Source organism: Eurosta solidaginis, chromosome 3, assembly GCF_040869045.1.
Source record: "Eurosta solidaginis isolate ZX-2024a chromosome 3, ASM4086904v1, whole genome shotgun sequence".
Taxonomy (NCBI): domain Eukaryota; kingdom Metazoa; phylum Arthropoda; class Insecta; order Diptera; family Tephritidae; genus Eurosta; species Eurosta solidaginis.
Genome location: NC_090321.1, coordinates 2,451,258 through 2,462,131, shown reverse-complemented (window position 1 = coordinate 2,462,131; position 10,874 = coordinate 2,451,258).

Here is a 10,874-nt window from a genome sequence, read left to right as displayed (position 1 = left end):
CAACATTCAAGAAACACCTACTTAATGAGGCATCAGAGTTTTAGGTTGACGATGATTAAGGCAAATAACACAAAAAAGGTAAATAAAATAGCAACCATAATCAATTAGAAGTTATTTCGAGATTACCTGCCTCTCTTCAAGGCCTTATAATAGCTGTTGAAATTATCATTTGAATAAAATAAAATATTTGCGTCGTGCTTACACATAATTTTTCCTACGAATTGGCGGGACCTGCATGTTTAATGCTGAAACCAAAATTTAAGAAATTTTTTTTTTATTGATTGTTTTTATAATTGCTCCTATACGGTTTAAAATCAAAACGAAATAATATTTTAAATAGCTTTAGTAAATTTGAAGGTTTAAAATATTGTACAAAAAAGGTAAAAAAAACTGCTTAAAAAGATTAATGGTTTAGAATTTAGACTTAAAGTTCTAAACCTGCATAAGTAGAAGTTCATCAGACCACTTCACGTGATAAACAACAACAACTGGATAAACTCCCGTTCCAATTCTCCTACGATGATAAGTACAACTGTTTTCGAAATAAAGCAGTGCCAAGTAAGCAGGATTTCAAGGTCCAAGGTCCTTTTCAGTTTTATTCTTTGTTTAGTTTAATTTGTCCATCTTAAAGCTTGCATGGAGTATGGTTAAGTTTGTAAATAAAATAAATGTTTTTTTTGTTAGATTAATAAAAATGTGTTAAACTATGAGTTTAAGCTGTGATTATTATTAGCCGTGTTTTTTTTAACACGCGTATACTTTTACGTTTGCGCGTAAAAAAACGCTTATCCTCGCTTAGATAATGCTTAGGAGACCTATCTACTCATGAACCAATAAACAGATCCCGCTTTAAGAAATGAGAGAGCAAAAAATCATAGTTAGCTGTGAAATAAATTTTCTCGGCGTGACGTCATGCTTTTGACAACATGTTTCATTGCTGACGCAGTGTTCAGACTTTATTCCAATCGGAGTATTTTGCTCCGCTCTTACCTCCTACTACATTTTTTATCTCAAAGGTTTATTTGGGTCAAGTTGAAGGCTAAATAGTATTACTACCTAATATCTTTTTGTTGAAGTTTTTATTGCATACGTATGAAAAGCTGATTGTTTACAAGTGAGGATTGGCTGACATATTTGTTCACATTTTACTTACAGTTTTTTTTTTTTTTCGCACGGAATGAAAATAGGAGTAAAATATAAGAAAAAATATGTGTCCGGACGCGATCTGTAAATCCTGCCAAAATTCAACATACAGCTCTTCTTGAAGTTTTATATAAAAACGAAGTACCTTCAGTGAGTGAGGTCAGCTAACCCTATTTTGCGATAACAGTCGCCAGATGGGAGCACCAAGCGGGGTCAAATTTTCCTCCAACTGCCTCTTCCAACTCAGTGAAGGTCTTCACTTTCCCCTGCTTGCAAACTGCGGTTAGTTTCTTTCTTGGCCGGAGCGTATTCGTCCATCCGCATAACATGGCCTAGCTAGCGAAGCTTTCTGATTTTATTCGCTGCAGTATCGTCAGATCTGCGAAAAGCTCATATAGCTCATCATTATACCTCTTTCGATACTCGCCGTCGGCATCACGGACAGGACTATAAATCTTCTGGAGAACTTGATGTGATTTGTAGAGCGAGATTTTTGTTCGTCGAGAGAGGACTTTACTTTTCAATTGCCTAAAGAAGCACTTGTTGGCAAGAGTTATTCTCCGTTTGATTTCTAGGCCAACATTGTTTTTGCTTTTAATGCTGCTTCTCAAATAGACAAAATCCTTCACAGTCTTGAATTTATATCCGTCAACAGTGACATGGCTACAAGGGCCACGATGACAGCAAATAGTTCGTCTTACCCTCATTACCTGGCACCTTGTGATTTTTTACCGGAGATATTGGCATTCTCACTTCGCCATAGTTGGATGCCGCAGCCTGTTTTTCATCATCGGTGATCGGGTTCGCAATCCCCCACACTCTGTTCGTCAGTTACCAAGTCGCCATTATCGTTCCTGCAGGAATCTGCCCCGGTCTTGAAACCTTCCGTCATTAAAAGACCATGAAATATGTATGGTAAACCGAAAATAATAATATTTTTTCTCGATAAATGTCCGGGGAGATGGAGCCCACTTTTCTTCCAGAATGTGGTGTGCTAATGGGTACCATAATTGGTCATCCTATATGTTTTAGACGGACTCCTTGTGAATCTGATAAGGCAGATAACTTTTTTTCTGAGAAACATTTCATGGCAGAAACACAATCGAAAGGTTTGCCAAGCCACCAAATAAATTTGATGTAGTTGTTCGCCCGAAGAAGAAAAAATACTCCGAAAATATAATTTTTACTCCGGCGTCGTCGTTTACTCAGGTAACAGTTTTAAATACTCCGAACACTGGTAGCGAAATATGAGAGAAATGTAATAAATCCAAATATTTCAAAAGCGCTACGTCATCAAACTTTTTTTCAAATTCGATTACAAGTACAACAACTCCGGAATGGTAGATCTTGGCTCATGCTATCTACCGGCAGTGGATAAATAACTAGCTACAGAACAGGGTGTACCTAAAATCGGAGACACAAACCTCTGGTGGCCATAATGTATAACATATAGCTGAATTAGTTGCGATGAATAGTGGACACGCATAGAATACATAGAATTAGTGGGTGAAACATAGACACATATTTCAGTTACATCTGAGTATAATGCGTATTGAAATTTAGTAGTACAAATTTTATGCGCAGCAATTTCAGAGGTCTATTTAAAGTTTGACGCTTAGCAGTCCATATAAAGTTTAAGCGTAAACGTCTATAGATGTAAAAAAAGTACGGCTAATATCAGTATTTAGTACATACAACCTTAGAAAGTTAATTCACTTTGTCGAATGGCCATTACTGGACAATACAGCTGCGGATATCCTCGGCATGGAATCCACCAAAAGCCTTCTTTACAACACCCCACAGCTGTTACGTATTTGAAGGATTATCTTTCCCTACTTATCGCTTGACCTCTGTCCAAAGATTCTCTATGGGGTTACGGTCACGGGACTGCGCCGGTCAGTCAATGACCTCATCTCCATTTGAAACAAAACAATTTTTTGCCAAATTGCTGGTATGCTTAGGGTCATCGCCTTATTTATAAACTCATTTCAGTGGCAGCTTCCCATCTGCGTGTGGTAGCATAGTAGATATTCTCTTCTATCAAATAAAGCGGACCTGTGCCATAGTAGTAAGAGAAGAATTGATTGAGAACATTGATTTTGCTACCTCATGTCTTATATCGTGCAGGAAACATATCTGGGCTCAAAAGAAGCATTTTCTGGGCTCCGTACATAGTCTCGACGCCCTCTCAAGCCAAATCATTGCACCATAAAATGTTGCGCCATTTTTCGACTGGCCAGTGCAGATGCTGTTCGGCAAATTTAATTCCGGTTGTTTAAGTAGGGGCGCACTTCTTGGACTTCTGCTAAAAAGTTTAGCTGCTATCAACTTCTTTCTGATTGTGGACCAGTTAACATTAAGATTTAACTCATCCTTAATTTTTTTAAGTTATAAAAATACCTATCTCGAGCTAAAGCCACTACTTTTCTCAACTCTGTCCGCGAAAGAGCTTCCGTTCGCCCTCTTGTTTCGGGATTTGGTATTCATTTTCAGGCATTCGCTATCATTTTTGCGGAACATAATCAGCAACCTTCAATACTAAACTGAATGAGCTGGGAAAAAATGTTAAGCGAAAAAGTTGATCACGATCCGTAGCTTTGTTTGCAAATCAAATTCACAAAACTCCGAACTTCCTTTATATGTTTTGTTTTCGATTTCTTTCATTTAATGCAAACATTCACTTGTTCGCTTTTCGTTTGCAAATATTTTATACCTACATTGTAGGAAAACTACTAGACAGTAACAAATTACTTCGAATGGTGACAATGAACCATAGAATTATTAAAAATGTGATATGTACGCACACATTGGACAACTATCGAGCAGTGCTGGCCAACCCAAAACTGTCACTCTTAATAGTAGAATTCACTATTATGCAAAATATGGTCGGACGAGCGCATGCTTGCTGATTGGAATTAAAGTGTGCTTTCCGCAATCCATAAAAAAAGCGATCCCACAAACCCCACCAATTACCGCTGAATAAGCCTGTTCAATATCGCATATAACGTTCCACCAAGCATATGATGCGAGATAGCGAAGCCCACTGTTAAATGTCAGTGTACGTTTTGACCTGGTAAATCTAGTATCAAACTGATTTTCAGGATACGTCAAATCCTAGAGAAGACCCACTATATAATAATCAACACACCATCTCTCTTTTGGGCTATATCCCTTTTGTCTGCATGAAAATAATTTGCTGGCAATTCGAAACTAAGTGAATCTTCTTTTGTCTTATGCTGGGGAAGATAATTCTAGTAGCAGCAGATTTAATTGTGCTGGTTATATAGTGTTAAACCATGGTTCAATTATATGGTTGGCTTATCTCATCAGCTGATTTTATTTATTTCATTGCATGGTCGATGGGATTGTCAAAAGGAGATGCCAAACCCAAAATGGAACCAACACATTGGCAACATCTTCTTATACATACAAAAACTGCTAAGTTTTATGTTTCCATTCCATACCATTCGCACCAACACCAATACACAGATTTTGACAATTTGAACAGACATATTTTGTTATTGTACGGATGAGCCAACCATATTGTTGAACCATGGTGTTAAACTATATTTTTGTTAAAAATTTATTCGATATTCAAATTTTTTTTTTAATTCTAAAATAATTGACTTGAAAATATCCATTCTGAAAGAACATTAAAAGTAAAGTAAAATAAAAATAATTTTGAAAAATACAGTATATTTAACTTACGTAGATAACCCTACCCTGGTAACTATAATCTACTACAAGACGTACACTTTTCTGTATGTTGTGATACACTGTTATAATTGCCCTTAACAAACGCGCCCTGGCCTTGGGTAAACGACTCTGATCAACAGTACTTGTGCTAGGAACCTGTCGACGGACCGCACAATTCTTTTAAGAGAAGTAAAGACTTCTCTGGTTAAAAACTGGGATATCGCATGTGCAAACCGACATATGTAGTCCAAATTTCAAACCAGATTTGATTTAGTAATATATGTATGTAGTACCTATAATAAAGTTTCAGATTTAGAGTCAAACCCACCGCGCTATTTGTAGTAGAAATTGAAATATTTATAGTTGTCTAAGAATTTCATAGGTCATAGGATGTGAATGTTAAGGTCAACCCCAATGATAAAGTCGAACTCCCATTCGAATGGAGAGTCACTTGAAAAATAGATATTAACATAACATATAATGTATATACATACATATATATCCAGCAGCGAATGCCACTAGTTTCGAACTATCGCAGAACTTTTGTATTATGGGACCACTTGTTCTAACTCTGTCTTCTCGCGGTGCTTTCAACTGACACTTTTAACAGTGTGATGTCCTACGAAATTGCAATTGCCCCCCTTTAAATAAAAATTGCTCAAGCTATAAGAATGGCAACCAGCTGTCCTGTCCTGTATCCGATTAGCACAGGTTGTTGTTTTTGTACCGATAAGGTTGCTCCCCGAAGGCTTTGGGGAGTGTTATCGATGTGATGGTCCTTTGCCGGATACAGATCCGGTACGCTCCGGTAACACAGCACCATTAAGGTGCTAGTCTGACCATCTCGGGAACGATTTATAAGGCCACATTAAACCTTCAGGCCATTCCTCCCTTCCCACCCCAAGTTCCACGAGGAGCTTGGGGTCGCCAGAGCCTCGTCTGTTAGTGAAACAGGATTCGCCGCAGATAGGTGAGGTTGACAATTGGGTTTGGAGAAGCTATACGTTAATGTATATACTTAAGTTTACAAGCGGACACATGTTCTAAGCTCCGCTCCTAGTCAAGTGCAATCAGTGCGTACACACATTTGGCGAGATCGTTTGCATGATTCAATTACATAATGGAAAACCATTAGCATCTTCAGCATGCTCACACCAGCGCTGCCATTAGTTCAGATTTTTTAAAAATGAGCTAATTATGGTAAGATTTTTAGATTTCCAAAAATTGCATTTCAAATATCCTAAGACGCTTTGAATTTCTTTCTCCTGAAGATTCGTGTCGGGACGTGTCGGTTAAAAGCTTCGTTGGCATCGCGGACAGCACCATAAATCTTCCGGAAAAGGTTACTCTTGAATATTGAAAGGGCCAAACCATCTTATCTCGTCACCGTCCATGATTTCGAGCCCTACATAAGAAGAGGTATTATGGGAGATTTATAGAGAACTTACACTTTTAATGCTTATTACAATAAAAATGCACTGCAGTTTTCTATCGCACGCAAATAATCGACTTTTTTTGCCCTAACCGAAATAAAAATGCGTTGGTACAATGTCAAACATGTATACAAATGTTAAAGCGAAATTCAATTTCTCTCACACAATTTATATGTGGCTGAGACATTTTTAACAGAAAACTGCTGCAGTGCCTTTTTATTAGGTTGGCTTTTTGGTCCAAAGTTCTTCATCGTCTCAAATTTATCTACATATGTCAACATAGACGTAAATACCAAGAAGCGAATGCAGCGATACTTTCTTTGACGTTCCCAAGTACTTCATTTGACTTTGTTAATCGCATTATCTACTCTTTTCGCCTCTTTGTCCAATCTAGAGAAGGCGGAACTTAAGACTAACGATGTCAACGTCACCAGCATGTCACCACTTGCACGCTAATGATTAGATTAGTTTAGATATGCTGCTAGAAATCGCACCATAGGGAGTTGCCTTGCCTAAAGCCTCGTGAAGGTTTTTTACAAATTATTTCTTAATGTCATTTGTCAGAACTTCATACGCTTTGCAGGGAATTCAACTTCAGCAACTAATTTTTCCACTGTCAAAAGCTGTTTTGAAGTTGAAAATAAGATGGTGCGTGTCGATTCTTTTATCGAAAGTCTTCTCCAGTATTTGGCGTATAGTAGGTCGATAGCAGATGTACCAGGTCTGAAATCGCACTGATAAATTCAAATCAGTGCGTTAAATTTGAAATTTAGTCTATCATATAATACGAGCGCGATAATAAGTCTGAATCCGCGATAGCGCGGTTTGCGGTCGTATTTTTTGTGGTTTTGACTTACTTTCATTACATCATACTTATGATTGATTTTAAATATAAATGTTGGAAGTTTCGAAAATAAATTTTCCTATTTATACAACCACGACGGTGTTGTGTACGAAATACTTTACCAGCAATTCCGTAAGTACTTATAAAATACATCCAAGATTTTATCATGCGATGGGTGAAAACTTTTAGGTCTTTAAAAGACTTCTTTCAGGTTTCAATCTCCAATAAGATATTTTTTTCCTCTGGCAACTTTGTCTCACACACTTAACTTATTTTAATATCATGAGAGCGGAAGAAATATCCAGAACATTCCGCCACTGACAAAAGCAATACGTTCAGTATTAGCTGCCACACAAATGGCGTGCAACCAGCTATGGCTGCCAGCGAGGTGGTGGCAACTTCAACGTGTCAACTTCAGCGGAGAGCACCTCACTGACGATCCCCCACTTTTCGTTTGTTTGGATGTGTACATATGTAGATGTACATTAGACTGATTACAATATGTTTCCCATATAAACAATTTTTGGATGCACTTCATATGGAACTGGATTTTTGGTTATTAATTGTTAAGGAATCACTAATATACAATACGTAAGGAGCGCCCAACAAAAATTATTAATCGTTCAAAAAAAAGGAACGAAAATAGAAAAGTGCGACTTAGGCCTGATTTCACTAGGTCAAATTTTACGGTAAACGTTGTCATTTTAATGAAAAAACAAACGCGTTTGCCGTCTGTTTTGACAAGGAAGCGTTTTTCGTTTTTCAACAAATAAGTGAGAATGTTAATTGCCTAATAGCCAACGAAACACCACTTGTCAACATTTTTTCGTTTGCCAACTGGCGTTTCGTCAATTTGTAATGCCACAGCATGTGAAACAACTGGAAATAATAAAACGGAAATATACATATGCACATAAATGAACACAAAATGGCAAACATTACTTGATATCATGACAATTAATTTTCACCCACGAAAAAAATTTTTGATAACAAAAAATAGCTTTTTTTGTCAAGCTGTCTAATGTATGCACATACATTTACATAGGCCGGTGTGTGATTATTTTTATTTGTTGTTGTTAAATTTGTTTTTATTGGAATTTGGCTCGTTTTAACAGTTTACAAACAAACTATTGTAGGTTTATGAATAACTAAAAAAATAGTTAAAAAAAATTAATTTAAAGTGAAGGAACCATGCGTTGTAAATTTCCATATGCACATGCACTCACCGAACAACTGCACCGAGACTATGGAATTTTACCGGCCCTCAGGCGTACCAAGAATATAATGAAATAAATACACAAGTGAATATCCAGTTGGATATATTTGTTTACACATTTATGTACCTACATGCATATGTAAAATCTCAAGCTTCTTAGAAAAGCCAGAAATTTCGCGGGGGTGGGCTAGGGTGCGAAGTAGAGCTAAATAGTGGTTTTATTAGGTGAGGTAGGCTATACACAGTGCGTTGTCTAGAAAGTCACTTGGGGAGCCTTGTTCTTCATTCGTTTAGAACAATGAGTATTGAACCTGGCCTTCCGGACAGGTGTCTGTGTCTGACACTTTATCTAAGCTTGGCTTTCGGGTGTTTCTCTTGATCACACGTAAATAAATTGGTGGACGACATTAGAAGAAATCGGTTGTTATTATCTTTTGTATGGTTAGGCACGGGTTCCACGTTTCACGTTGAGGCTCCTGATTTGGAATTTTTTCCACATTGATTTAAAATATGTAGTCCAATTAACATGGCAGGAGCACGTACGTATATGATTCTTTCTCTGAGAGTTTATTGTTGCATGCGTTGACTTAGCGCCAAATACGCACGACATGTGCCGGGGTTATCGGCGTTGTTGGTTGCGTATATAGGAGAATTATACAACGATCACAACTGATCGGGAGAGTAAGAAGTCTAGCTCTATGGAGCTATTCCGAGGATGACTACTTGGACCGTAAGTACACAGGGTTGTACTGAAATGACAATCATTAGTCTAGTACAACTAAAGTTATTTCGGTACGTAGAATCGTCTGTGGTGGAATATAATAGGAATGCTCCTTACCAAATTTCAAACTTTTTTTCTACACGATTATTAAGAGTAGATTAGCTCCTACGTAGACAAATTCACACAAACAAAATATTTAAAGAAGGTTGTTTCCCAGAAGTCCAAGGCCATTTTGACAAAAAACAAGAGCTACTAGACTTTTAAGTAAATCATAACTTCTAATTCTAATCAGATACCATTGTGCAACAAGTTGCAGAGCTTTATATTGCGAGTCGAGTTTACAAACGCTTGCAAAAACTTTATTTGATGTCTGTCGGGAATTTTATCTAGAATACAAATATTTAAAAAGACTTTTTTGTTCTAGTACGTATGACACGAGCTCTTGTGGTTAAATTTGATGCCGGCATCTACGCAATGTTTGGCGTGTGCCCCCACAAAATTAAAAAAAAAAACATCAATAAAAAATGCATACAAATACATATGTACATACATTTGAAAATACTTTGCATGTACATTTTACATACGCACACAAGGTATATACACATGTAAGTGTTAGGGTTCAGTTGGTCTCGTTTAGCTTAAAATAAGTATTAAGCAATTTACCCCGGCGTCGTTCTCCTTTTTAATTTTCCTTCAAATTGGCGGGACGAAACGAACATATTTTATCCAACTCCGAACGGCAGCTCCATGACAGATGACCTTTCGCTGGAAACTTTTCATGGTAAAAATACACACGGCATGTTTGTCAACTCACTGCAATGAGCCGACCTTTTTGTTTTTTTTCTAATGGAACAATTTTTTTCTAAATTTTTGATGTTGCTTTGCCCAGACATTGAGCGCAGAACCTTCTGTGCGGTAGACGGGGAACGCTACCACCACACTACGGCGCACACTTGACTTTATCTCGAAAAATCAGAATGCGCAAATGGACCAGTTAGTTTCGACTTGATGCATCATTGCTAATTAAGGGAACTAAATAAGGTTGAATACAAATAAGATTACGGCAAATTTCACTAGAAGAAGATCGTTCACTGGAACGAAATCCTTATATAAATAAAAGTTGGGGAGTTTAAAACTAATCTAGCAACTAAAACCAGTAAAGGTAGTATATGGAAGAGGCATAGTAATTCCGTTCCCATGAAGGAAATTGAAACATTAGCTCCGGGCAGAATTGAGTCTGTAGCTTCCTTTTTAGTTTCAATTAGAGCTTACGATTTCTTATCGAATACAAGCGAGATTTTCGCGACCCGAGAAATCGAGAACTCGACTTCTCGCAAGATTCTCGCGTCCCGAAGTACTCGTAAATATCGCGAGCTTCTCGACATAAACTTAATCGCTGTATGGACAGTATTTATACACTTGGTTTATCTTACTTGTGACTTTTTTTGTTGATTAAATTGCCAATGACACTTATCTCAAAACAAATTTATTATACATGCATATAATTTTGTTCACAATATTTTATTTTTTTAACAAGACATCGAGAAAACGGCTTCTCACGAGCTGCTCGATTTTCAATTCAGTCGCTGCATTGGCACTATTCCATACATTTCGGCGTTTTTTACTTGTGGTTTTGTGGACATTTTCGCTTGTGTTCCAGAAGAAATCGTAAGCTCTATATAAAACAGCCAATGAATCGATTAAGTTGAATGTCGAGAAGCTCGCGAGCCTTACGAGTAATTCGAGATTCGAGAATCTCGCGAGAGCCGAGACACGCGAGAAATCTCTTCTCGAAAAAGTTCGAGAAATCGTAAGCTCTAG